The 13,676-nt window shown below is 41.2% G+C and overlaps 1 pseudogene; it reads right to left on the reverse strand.

Annotated features, from left to right (window-relative positions):
* Positions 1–219: 219 nt before the first annotated feature.
* Positions 220–7,346, reverse strand: LOC115781356 (peroxisomal N(1)-acetyl-spermine/spermidine oxidase-like; annotated as a pseudogene).
* Positions 7,347–13,676: the final 6,330 nt, after the last annotated feature.

The raw sequence follows: 13,676 nt of genomic DNA on the forward strand, positions 1-13,676 counted from the left end.
AAAAAAAAACAAAAGAAACCCCACACCATTTCCCATCTTCACACACTCGGTCTTTGTGCTAGAAAATTACAATTACAGAGAATAAGTACACAGAGGTTATTCGAGTTCAGAAACAAATTTTCCATTACAGCCACAAACCCTCTTTGTTCCCATATTCAACATTGTGATTTTTAGTGCCAGACAAAAAGATAAGATAAGGTAAGGTAAGGTAGAGGGACTTCATGAACTATCAGAATCCCAGTAGTCAGTGATGAGGCGATCAGCTTCTCGCCACCCAGTGAGAAGTGCTCCATGGACAGTGGAGTAAAAGCAAGGATGAGTTGCCTCTCCAGCAAACAAAACGTGCAAGGGCTGAAACACACAAGTCGGAAAACAGACAAGTATTTTTCAAGGTTATATTTTGTCACTTCTTTGTCAGTCAGTAATTCCCTGGGCAATATGATTCACTTCTCTTGTCTTTTGTTCTCACTTCACTTGTGTACTGTATGCATAAATTTTGCAAACAAAAGTACAAGTTCTATTTGGCTAGGGAAATGGGAAATAGGTGCAGTAATTTATTGAAACATGTGCACACAATCATGGAAACACAGTATATAAGGCAAAAACAGAGTGTGAATAATTTGAACTTGAAAGTCAATATTTGGATTAGGTTCTTTGCTGGATTTTTTCCTGTTTTTTTAGGTCTGTCACTTTTTTGTCCTCCATTTGTCCAGTTGTCTTCAAACATTTTAGATATGCCAAGTTATGAGCTAATACCTGGCTGTATGTGGCTCTTTGGAAGCAAAATATGAAGAAATGAGGGGTGGCTCAAGACTTTTGCACAGTATGCTAACTAAGGAAAGCAAAGCAGCACAAAATAGCACAAGTACAAATAAATATAAGGCTCAAGATTTTTACTGTATAATGCATGTACTGTATAAGTACCTGTGGCAAAGTTCCCTTTGAGGGCAGAGGTTCCATCATGTTCTTCAGGTCCTTGGCTGTACAGCCTATGGCTGGTGAGAGTAGGAACCGTATGTCCAAGGATCAGTAAACCAGCGGGTGCACAGGATTCTCTTTGGTGTGATAGTAGAGTCACCTAAACACACACAATTATGAAGCAACCAAGGCTCAACCACTTCAGAAAACATAAAAATCTACAGAAATCTAATCTACACAGAGAAATAATGCACACACAATGGTAATAAAAACAGCTATGAATTTTATTATGTAATCAAACCTTCTCTCTGTTTATGACAGTTACACATTTTCGACCTTGAATCCTGTATATCAGTAACTATTTGTGGCCTCATTTCATCAGGCAGCACCTTGTACAACAAATGGTGAAAAGGCTAAATCTGAATCTGCCCTCAAACATTCTGGTTTATTACGCAGCAGAAAGACAGTTCACTCAATACAGCATAACATCCACTCCCAAAGAGTCTACAATCAACAACAACAACAACAACAAAAGTAGTTATGGATCAGTTACCTAAGAAGAAAATTTCTTATGCACAAGAACCTCTCCCTTCTTTATTCATTTTTTAAAACAAAGGGGTTGCCACAGCAGGCAGCTCTGTATATTTAATTTGGCAGATTTTTATTACGGGCGCCCTTCTTGACACAATGCCCAAGTCATTTGTGTCGTCTCCAGGGCTCCAACCAGGGAGCTTTTGCTCTAATGGCGCCCATTCAATACTGAGTCTAACATGTACATCTTTGCACCAGAAGGTTTCACTTCCTAATTATAGATTCAAGTCTAACCTGGTTTCATAAATCTAAACTGAACTATTTTGTCAACTCTAACATGTTACAGATAAGTTGGAGCGTGATTGGTTTTTGACATCTAAATGCTATTTGTGCCAATATTATATTAGTAGTTTCAACCAGAATATTGAATTGTTTTTAATGCTACTGTATTAAATGTGCCCAGTTTTACATATGCATACAGTCTTTATTTAAATTAGTTCTATTCCTGTAGCAATCAGATGTTTTATAGTTTTCTAAAGGAAGAACTGAACTTTTCTGATACTGCATACAGAAGTTTCTTAGATTAAACATTTAAATGATATTTTATCTTTTCATATTTATTGCATCTTTAATGCAATATTATAAAGTAATAAACCATCAGTTTTCATCCATTCTGAGGAGGAAAGAGCTCCAAGGCTGAGACCACAGATATAAGACTCACCTGTAAATGTGCGGACGAGCTCTGTGATCGAATGTCTGACTTCCTCCTCAGGAAGTGTCTCCATATACTCTGCCTCATGTCCACAAATCCAGCTGCAGAGAACGTGGCTACCCCTGAGAGTTAACAAGAGAAGCCACATTGCTGGTTTGAATTCCAAAGGAAACATACAGGAAAGAATTGCCATTGTGCCTCAGATTAACATGTCACTTACGATTCATTAGGTTTAAGCACAGTGAATGACACCAACTTCCTTATCCAGGATTTGCTCACATCTGACACATGGTCTGACAAACTCTCCTGAAGACACAAAGGGTTTATATAGTCACCGATCCCTGGCTCCACAGTCAGATAATTTATGGTATTATTTGGCATCATATAAATTGAAAAAAACAAAGCAGAAAAAACAAAAACAAAGAAACAATTTTATGTCTTTAAAATTGTGTCAAATATTCTTGTGATGCTGTAAAAAACACACATTTTGTATATGCTTAGAAAACTATTCCAGAGACTGCATTACAAACCTCATCCTCCCACGCAAGGTAGATCACCTCACAGTCACCATCCCACCACGGCGATTCAAACTCTACAAATATTTTGTCGCACGTTCCAAATCCTACTGTCTCAATGGACTTCAGCTTGTGGGCTGGGAGAGGAGGGCTGAACAGAGTTGAGTGCTGCTTCTTCAGATATCCTGACAAAAAGAAAATGTAAAATTGCAGCAGACGACACTTCGTTGTTAAATTAAGGCTACAGAAAAAAAACCCCAAAGACTAAACTCTGACAGAAGTCGTAATTTACAAATACTCTATTTCACGCACAGAGATGAAAAACATTATATAATATATGAACAGAAGTTTACCTAAAGGCACTGTGAGAATAACATGATCAGCAGGAATCTTCTCCCCATTCTCACACTCGACCGTCACAGCACTTGAGCCGTGCTCTGTGTTGTTCCAGTGGACACAGCGCACAGGGCAATTGTAGGTCACCAAATCAGAGGGGAGCTCTCACATCAACTTGTCCATTAGGCCCTCAAACCCCCTGCAAGACAATGTAAGTAAAATTACCTGGATGCATAATATGCATAGTCATATAATGAACTAGATACTGCTAACTACAAGTACTACTTAGATATAGTAGACTAGATGTGATAATCATAGCTCTTTAAAGTTGTATAGAAGTGATTACACAGTGCAGCCATGTGCAATCTATTTATTAAACTATTTAGTAAACTATTGAGGTTCATTACATTAGTGCACTCAAAAATAGAGTATGTGAATTTTCTTTACATTATTGTAATTTATTCAAAAGAGTGAACTTTTGCATATAAATGTATATTATTTCTTCTATATTCAATACACAAAGTGAAATATTTTAAATCATTACAATATTTAATTTGGACTTTGACTAAATGACTATTGGAACAGTATAAATATGTATCTCTCAGTCTAGTTCAGTACATACAACCGCAATCATGGGTGGCGGTGCCACAAGCTGACTGCCTCAACGGTGCACTGATGCAGTTTCATGGTGTTTTCACGGCTGTTTCACAGTCATTCAAGACTTAGTCAGCAGTTAATGATTCTCCAAATTAACTGGATTACAAACCAAAACCCTTGATTTTTAACATAGCAGAGTGCAGAAAGGTCAGTTTTACCTTATCCTTACTTTGTTATATATCAGCTCAGCCCCACGTCCATGGTTTCTGTGTGTGTACTTTAAATAGAATCCTACATAATATTCAATCAATCAAGAAATAAAAAGGTTAACTGGGAGAAAAAAGAAGTAGTTGAGGGCATTTTATATTTCTATAGTACTTATTTACAGAGCTTTGTAAAAACAGACAAAAAAAAAAGAACTCAAATAGCTGATGTCTAATGCTTATCACACAAAAGAGCTTCATGTTTAATATAATAAAAACAGCAGGTTCTCAGAAATAGTGCAACTAAAAAATAAAGAAAAGAAACACTTAAGGAACTAGCTAAGGATTTAATTATTGCCACTTTGATAACTCATTACAACTTTACTCTTTAATAGCAGCTGGTGGTGAGGGCATAAACTTAAAGTGCTACAGAGGAGCGTCGCAGTAAATGAATGAGCAATAGGGTAGAGTGCACACAATGCTATAGTCCATGTGGCATTTATCTTAAAACCCTTATTTATATGATGATGCACAAACCTCGGGAATGTGCAGTCCACTCCACGTAGGCCCTTGTACATGGAAAACCCTGCCAGGTCCAGGTCATCCATGCTATGAGTTGCACTTCCACAGCACTCCACTTTCAGCATGGTACTTAAGGCAGAAAGTAACAGCTTCCTGGTAGTTTCAGTTTTATTTGTCCACCTTCCTGCTGCTTGCCTCTCTGCCTGCAAAAGATGACAAATTTCAACACACAGACATGCAACATAGCTTATTTTTTCTTCTGTTTTTTTTTTTTAAATTCAGGCTTTATAGCATCAACATGGACATACAATCAGAATAATGTACCTTTGTTCAGGATGAAATGTCCTACACTGGTCCAGGATGTATCTTTGCGATTACGAAACTGCCAAGTACCATTCAAAATCTCCTGAAACATATCCATAGCTGGTTCCATGCTTTCGGCACTCAGCTGCTTACCTTTAGGACAGAACTGAAAATTCTAATAACAATCACATTTTTATTCTCTTATGCAGCTGACAGACTGTGTACTGTTAAAGTACACCTGCTGTATTTCTTTCTCACCTGAACTGCTGAACCAGTTGGGAACCCACAGAGGATCTTCATCAACGTCTAAAGCCTGGTTCTCTGGGGTGAGGGCTTCTGGAGGCAGGAGGCCATAGTCACGAGCCAGACTAAACACTGGGTTCTCCTTAGATGGGCCATGGATGTAAGCTGCACCAATCTCTGTAATGGTGTTACCTGTTAAAGAAAAACAAATCTTTGTGTACTTTTCCTTGTTCGGTGTTCATAAAATGACACAAATCAGACTTGTGTTCACGACATACACCATATTTCCAGAAGTATTCAGTCACTCATACAAATCATTGAATTCAAGTTTCCCAATCACTTCCATGGCCACAACTATATAAACTCAAAGCACCTAGCATGAAGACTGCTTCAACAAAACATTTTGATGGCTCGCTCTCAGGAGCTCAGTGAAGGATGTCACCTGTCCAACAAGTCCAGACGTGAAATTTACTTCGCTACTAAATATTCCACAGTCAACTCTTGGTGCGATTATAACAACGTGGAAGTGATTGGGAATGACAACAACTCAGCCACAAAGTAGTAGGTCATGTAAAATGACAGTGGGGGTCAGCGGATGCTGCGGTGCATAGTGCACAGAGGTCGCCAAATTTCTGCAGAGCCAATTGCTACACACCTCCAACTTCATGTGGCCTTCAGGTTAGATCAACAGTGCATAGAGAGCTTCATGGAATGGGTTTCCATGGCTGATAAGCTGCATTCAAGCCAAGAGCAATGCAAGGCGTCAGATGCAGTGGTGCAAAGCACAAAAGACAAGGAAGTCCGCACACCACAAAAGTCTGAATTTATCATCCACGAGCTTTTCTGGTGTGCACACTTTCTTTTCTTTCTTGCTTACTTTTGGCCCAGCACCCAATTTTCAGATTATTGGATTGTGCGTGTCCTCGTTGCTTTAATTATTATGTTAGTGTTATGAGTTTTATTCATGTTTTACTAAAGAATTAAACAAATGGTATTTTTCAGTCTCTTATTTACAGTCCTTACATTTTTTTTATATCTGTAAACAGAAACATTTTGAACATTTAAATGGCTGATTAATGAACAAGAATAAAATACAAACATATTAAAACAAGAACATTTTAGCAAAGCAAGATTATAATACATCATGAAGGACAAAATAAAAACCATGTACAGTTATTTATGGTGGAGACTGCAGGATTAGCCTGAGTGACCTGTTCCTGGAGTTCTTTATATTTAAAAGCACAACAGACCTGATGCTTGTCTCAACAGGAAGTCTCTGGCAGTGGGCTAAATCAGCTGAGGCAAGATAAGAGATGGGGTGCAACAACCGAGACCTGTGGCTTGTCTTTTTCTCAATGGTCAGTGGAACATCACACAGGGTGGTCTGCAGAGGTTTGTGATGCTTCTTTCCACTGTCCAGTCCATCGTCCATGAACTGACTTTACAGGGCTGGCTCAAATTACGGATGCCACCTCACTAAGATATAATCTGGAAAATGCAAAAGCACAAGATGATGCATACAAAATACTAATGTATAATGCTAGTAATATGTCAGAGAATCTAATATAACAAAATAGTTTTCAACAGCAATCCTAGATTTCTTTGTTTACTTGCCTGTATACAGTAGTCATGGTCCTGGTGCTACCTCGACAAGGGCAGACACCTTGGTAGAAAATTTGCTCCTGCCAGAGAGCACCGCTGACTGCCTCTAACCCGGTCTCCCCCTCATCCTCTTCCACAGCTTCCTCTGCTTCATCCTCCAGTGCCATGACATCAGCAGCACTGAGGCAGATATTGCGGAGGATGACACATGCTGTTACGACCTGAAAAAAAAAAAAAGAGAGATGTGCCTGTTTCTTTTTTTTTAACAAATTTTTTAAAACATATATATTATAATGCGCTGTTGGGTCATTACTTACATGAGCTACAAAGGTGTCCGTGCACCTCCAGGGCTTGCAGAAAAGATGGCCCGAACCTGGTCTTCATCATTCCAGAAGCACCTTCTATAATACAGCGTGCCCTGGTATGGTGGCTGTTGAAGCGCTGGGCTGCCACACCATGTACTGTTCTCTTGTAGGGAGTGATGAGGGCGAGTGGATGTTGGAGACATGGCTATCCTCCATCTGCAAGCAAAAAATGCCCTGGACGAGGGTAGACTGACTGCCTGTACAGTGGGCTGTGGCGGAGCACCCTGGAGTCATGCACTGACCCAGGCCAGCCCACATATGTGTCAATGAAGCGGCCCTGGTTGCTCACAAACTGCTTGCAGGACGATGGATGGGAAGAGTTCCCGTTCCTGTAGCCACGACCATCAGGGCCACTTGGACACTTGATGCCGATGTGGCAGCCGTCGATTGCACGCAACCATCTTCAGAAAGCCTCTGTGGCGTGCATCCCTGCAAACCCATGGGACACTACATGCAGGTCCTCAAGTCTCTTTGGGCAGCTAGATGACCTGGTGGCCATGGCTACCACCTCCTCTGTGATTCTATGGACAATGTAGCGGACAGTTGAAACGAGGCATCCCAAACACTCTTCAGACCACTCTGTAGGATGTGGCCACTTGCCAACCAAAAAAAACAAACCAAGATCTCATTGTGGCACCCCATCCATGTCGCCCATCGTGCTTCAATATATTCAGCAGCAATTGCCACAGACTCCCTACTCGGCCCAAAATCGGCTCTGGTGTCTTTCTGGTTAAACAAGCGCTCCACGACTGGGACACTCACGTTCATCCTGCACTACAAGGGTCTGCTCTAGTTAAGAAAACGAGCAAGAACAACACAACACATCTTTAGTTATAAGGTAGGATTTGGCTTATTTTAAGTCATCAAAGCAACTAATACTAATGCACTGAAAACACTCAAGTGTCAAATACGTTTATCTTCAAAACAGACCAGCTACAAGATTCAATCATTATTTGGAAATGTTATACTTTATCTTACATTTTTATTTTTCTTATTTTAGAAACAGAAAATAAATCTGTACATTTCATTGCAGATCATTCACTAAGCCTTAAGTAAATAGCTCATCATTTCATGGGTAAAAGCTTACAGACAAATCAAGCTTACCTTACCTGAACATGATTAGCTCTCAGCCTGAGATAGAACGCACGCCTGCGACCACGTACAATTGCTCGACTTCCTCAACGATTCATAAACACAAACAAAAAAAGGGAGCAAAACTTCGGCCTCCATCTTCACCCACTCTGTACCGGGTGCTGTCATGCTTGCTAGGCCACAGGAGCTATGCTGACATATGCGGGGGAGTAGCAGCTCACGCACAGTGCCTAAGAAGAATAACATCACCTGTCTTAATAATTACAGACTTGCTGCTCTCACTTCAGTTATTATGAAGGTGTTTGAATTTGTAAGAATCTGTCCCACATCACTGTAGACCCTCATCAGTTCAACCACAGGGCTAACAGAGGCTCGGCCAATGCAGTCTTCAACACTGTCAAGTTAAGCGCACTTCTGTCGTGTTCTGTTCCCTTGATTTTAGTTCAGCGTTTAATATAATTATTCCTGTCAGGCTGTACAAGCACTCTTCTTACTATGTGTGTTAATGGATTACTTTCTCAGTGGATCTTTCTGTCCTGTAAGAAACAAGCTGTTAAAATTCACAATCATGTCACGTCACCCAGGGATCTGACACCGGCGATCCACAAGGGTGCGTCCTGTCGCCACTATTGCTTACTTTCTGCATCCTGACTTGGCGCGGTAACGCAACTAATGGGACAAACGCAGCTTGAAAAAGTAGAACTACCAGGAGCGTCATCAGCATCATCGCTGACTCCTCCCACCCTGCCACATCACCTCTTCAATTTTCTCCCATCAGGCAAAAGATGGAGTATGACTAGGCAGAAGAACATCATGCTTCAGGGACACTTTGTACATTCAGTTTAACCTACATCAGGGTTTTGATCAGAAAATGTGAATGTATTTGCACTGAAACTATATGAACAAATATGAACCCAAACCTGCACTATGGACTGTTCTCTTGTGCAAAGGCACTTAAAGACACACAGCCCCTGTTACTCTGATACATTGCCACTACTTTTATAGGCTTCATCGTGTACTTTTACTATTTTGTATGGCATTGTGCTGTGTTGTTGGATGTGTCCTTGTGGTATATGTGAGCACACCAAGACACACCATCAGCTGTGTTGTTGAAATAGCTACAAAAAACTTGAAGGTGCTGACAACAGAAGGCAAGGATTAGTGTTGTGAATACTGCTATTTCAATCTATTGAAGCTGAATTCATTTTTGCAACAAGTCAGCAAATGATGGCTGCACTTACTTTTGAGAGCTGACGCGGTAGGTCATGAGCGTGAACTTTTCCATCCGCTGGGATCAATGACAGGACGCGCTCCGACTCCCGGCGCCTAACCGAACGCACGGGTGGAAACTCGCGTCATCGAGAAGACCAGGATTCTGCCATCAAAAACATCAAGCGTGAATTACCTTTACAGCTACACAAAGCAGACCACTAAATCTATGCACAAATGATCCAACCATAAAGGACAAGGTCAGGTCAGGCATCCACTGAGCTTCACACAGGCTTCAATTGCACCCTGGATTCTCTGCCAATCGCGGGTCGTACCTGGAAAACAAGGATGACAAATCCCGACTATAAAAAGCTTCTAACTGCAACCAAACCACTGATCAAATAAGTGCTGCTCAAATAAGGGCATCTTTGTACCGCATTTGTCCACAATAGCATCTATTTCTTCTGTCCCATCAAAATACGCCTCATTATTGCCATATTTAACTCCAGTCCGTCTCCATGGGATGTTAGACAACTGACCCTGTGGCAACCTGTCTCCAACATTACTACCTCCTGGAAAGCACACAAAAGCAAGGCAAAGCCATAAATGTACACATTAACACCACAGATTTTTAGAGGTTAGGAAAACAGCTCCAAAGTCAGGATGGGGCCTTCCCATCGTCAGTGTGAACAGCCATCTACCATGACCAACTGGGGGTTTAACACTAGAACTACCAGACTCCTGCCAAATGGCAGTTATACCTTTAAATCCCAAGGTGCTGCCAAATGGCAGCTGTGAATTGTGTCATGCAATGAGGCCAGCACAACTAGACACTAGACGACCCCCTATCATTTGTAAATGCAGCCATTACCTGCCAGACCTGGAGGTTCAAGCACAGACCTTAGGGGGAGGGGTATGCTTGAGCAGAGCCTAGAAGTCTGAAATGCCTGAGACATCTCTCCTGAGTAGGGACTAGAAGGCGCTTTCAAAATGGACTGTATTGTTTCATTCATCACATTTACTATACCACATAAACTTTTGACCATTTCATACATTTTCACATGCCCTTTATTCAGCATCGGTCAACAAGACAAAGTAGGCTTCCTATTGCCATGTACTGTAAGGAAATTCTAACTGTAAATATCTGTAAAACTATTATAAATCATTTGTGTTCCATAGTCCATACATAAATGCCCTTGTGTAAAGCTGCCATTAACTTTAGAGTGTAAGTTTTTATTTGTGTTTTAGTGTTTTGGCTTATTTTCAAATATTATTTAATTTGATTTATTTTTTATTTTAAAGTATTGAACTGCCATACTTAGAACTCCATATATGTATATATAAGTTCTATGTGAATGTTGTTATGTTATGATTTTTAGGAATACTTTATCTCAGTATTGATGGACAGTTGTATACGACATAAAAGGACTGAAGACGACCAAAATATTTATCCAGCACATTTTTATTGGTATATTGTTACAGATTGTCTGAACACATCTGGCACTGCCACGACATCTCCTTTCTGCATTTTCCACATGTGAACTTGTTGCAATAAACACAACACTTACTGGCATGGTTATTCTTGCAGCAACCACTCTCACCTGACACAGGGAAAAGGGCATTGTGCCAGGTGAAGTTGAAGCCAGCTGAAGGTTTTCCTTATGCACCTCCTTGGCTGCCATATGAGACTGTGCAAGCTCTCTTGCAAGCTTCACCAGGAAGTCTGTCCATCTCTCTTTGACCCCAGTGCATGCTTGGTAAAGCACATGTGCATTCAGTGCTGCAATGTCAATCAAGTTGTAAAAACAGCGACTGGCCAACGCCGTGTTCCTGAACGTACAGTGTACTTTCGCACCATCTGGTCCATGACATCCACACCACATTTCAGGTTGTTGTAGTCGGTGACTGTGTTTGTTTTTTTTTCCGGGTATCCCCAGTCTCCACCACACTGTGCATGCTACTGAGGATGCAGACAGTCTTTCTCCGTTTGGGCGCGTAAATGGTCAGTGTGGCACCAGAGGTTGAAAACACCTGTGTGCTGAATTCCTCATGGTCCAAAGTCTTTTTGGCGGAGTCTGGAAGCTCACGGTGAAACCTTGTTTACTGTGCCAAGGAGTGTGGTCTTCCGGCTGAGCAGTCGTTGTGCTAGTGACAATGACGTAAAAAATTGTCTGTGGTAACGGTTCTTCCTTTGTCCATAAATGGTTCCATAAGCTTCATCACCACATTTTCCGATAGTTTTTCCCCCGTGGGACGACTGGGGTCTTTGTCAAGATATGGGATGATGTTGCATACATACTTGGATTTCAGGTCACATGCCACCCAGAACTTTATGCCAAACTTGTCAGGTTTTGTCGCACTGTACTGCAGGAAACAGCAACGGGTCTTAGTTGGAAAAAGTTGCTCATCTATGGTGATGTGCCTTCCTGGGTTGTAAGAGGTAATGCAGTTGGAAACAAAAGACCCCCAAATGTCAGAGAGTGCAGCAAACCGATCATTTGCAACTCGTTCATTGCGTGTGTCCTTGTCATCGAAGCGTAGGTGCCGCATGATGTCCTGGAAGCGGTTCCGGCCATAATCTTGCTGATTGCGGGCACTCCCAGTGTTGCTGACCATACATCATGCACCGCTGGAAGGCAGACAATCCCTCGCAGGATGAGGATTGCAATGAACGCCTTTAGTTCAGGGAGGGCCATGAACCAGTTTCCCTGCTGTGTCTGGCGTGCATGCTGGACAGTCCACTCCTGAATGGTCCGAAGCATTTCCAGAGTGATGAAACAGAGGAAACTCTGTAAGCGACTCGACACCTTTCTTCTGGCCAAAGCAGTTGGCTCTCCATCTGTGGCATAACAATCAATTGGGCTGTGATGCAGAGGCCTTCCGATCTGTTCCTCACGCCACACTGTGCCGTCTTTTGCCGTCTCTGTCAGCCACTCATGCGTCTCCATGCGACCTCTCTTTTCTGGAGGTGGCGAAGTTTCCTCATCTACAGGGTGACCATGTTTGAGATTTGATTAGTGAAATGTTGAAATAATGTGCAATCGCAAAGATATTCGTCTCTTCCTAAAACACAACAAACGGCAAACGAAAATAGGAAATTTAGGAAATCTTACCAGAAGAATTTTCAGAGTCGGAATTTAGCACAAGGGTTATTTCATCTCCATCGGAGTCACAGGGGTTGACATGGTTGAGGATCATGTCCAAAGCTTGCTGTGTGCCGTAAACCTTTGGCATCTTTGCTTCTCAGTCAACAGAGTAGGTGAAATATGTGTTGTGACCTGGCTTTTTATACACCTGGCGACCCTGAGTCATCATTTGTCATCATTGGTAACCCATCCCCACCCCCACACCCATCCCACCACATTCCAATCTACTGGCCCCGTGTACATAACAAAAGGTGGCCTAATGAGATGTAAAATGCCATTTGGCAGCGCTTGGTAGAAAAAGGAGTAGAGGGAAAATGCTGGTAGTTCTAGTGTTAAGCACATACACCACACTCAAAAACAAGCACTTATGTAGGAGTACTTTCTGTGTTAAAGAACAGCAAAACGTTCATACCACAAGAAAGACATCATGAACTTGTTGGAAGCATTATCCCAGTTGCTATCAGAGATAAAACAACACAAGACCAAATCTTGCTACACTGAAGATCAAAAAAATCAAAGTTAAAAGTGGAAATAACCAGTGATGGTATAGTTACCTTGAAAAAGTAGTCCGACTACTGATTACTGATTACTCCTTTAAAAAGTAACTTAGTTACTTACTGATTACTTCATTTTAGAAGTAACTAAGTTAGATTACTAGTTACTTTATTAGTTACTTTCAACAGCGTGCCAAAAGTGATCGTCTGTCATAAAGTGATTCAGATGTTTCTATGTGCTTTTATGTGTAATGTCTTTGCTTATATTGCTAAAACTGAGTGCAGTCAACATGATTTATGAGTGGCTTGGCCACTTCAAATATCTTTATATAACTGTGATGTTATTTGTTGTGATTTCTGCAGCCTCTGAGCCACATTTCTCTTTAAAAAGATATTTTTAATGTCAGACACTTTTACCTTGGAAAAACAAAAAACAAATATATAGAAATCACTTTGCCAAAAACTGAGTGGAGCATCTACCACTCAGTTTGAGTGGTCATGAATCACCTGATATCATTCATGAGAGATAAGTTTGATATATACTTCACAGATTATAGGTCAACAAGTCATTTACAGACGTTTAAATACAGACAATGATTTTTATTTATTTATTTTTTTGGCAAATACCGAAAATTGCTGTTTTGGCAGACAATCACTTTTTGGCACAATACCAGCCTCTACTACATACTATAGTAGAGGGCTTTTCAACTTCTTCAGCTTCCCCCCACTTGGGTGCTGGGGGGCTCCTGCATTAGCCGCAGCTCTGCTTCGCCACTGTTGCCACTCGCTCTGTAAGTTTGACTGCGCCGTGACTCCAGATGTTACTTCATGTCTGACATAGTGTTTTTGAAGCTAGATAGCACTTTGTCGCCAGCACAAAGTGCACAG

Source organism: Archocentrus centrarchus, chromosome 6, assembly GCF_007364275.1.
Source record: "Archocentrus centrarchus isolate MPI-CPG fArcCen1 chromosome 6, fArcCen1, whole genome shotgun sequence".
In the NCBI taxonomy this organism is placed as follows: Eukaryota; Metazoa; Chordata; class Actinopteri; order Cichliformes; family Cichlidae; genus Archocentrus; species Archocentrus centrarchus.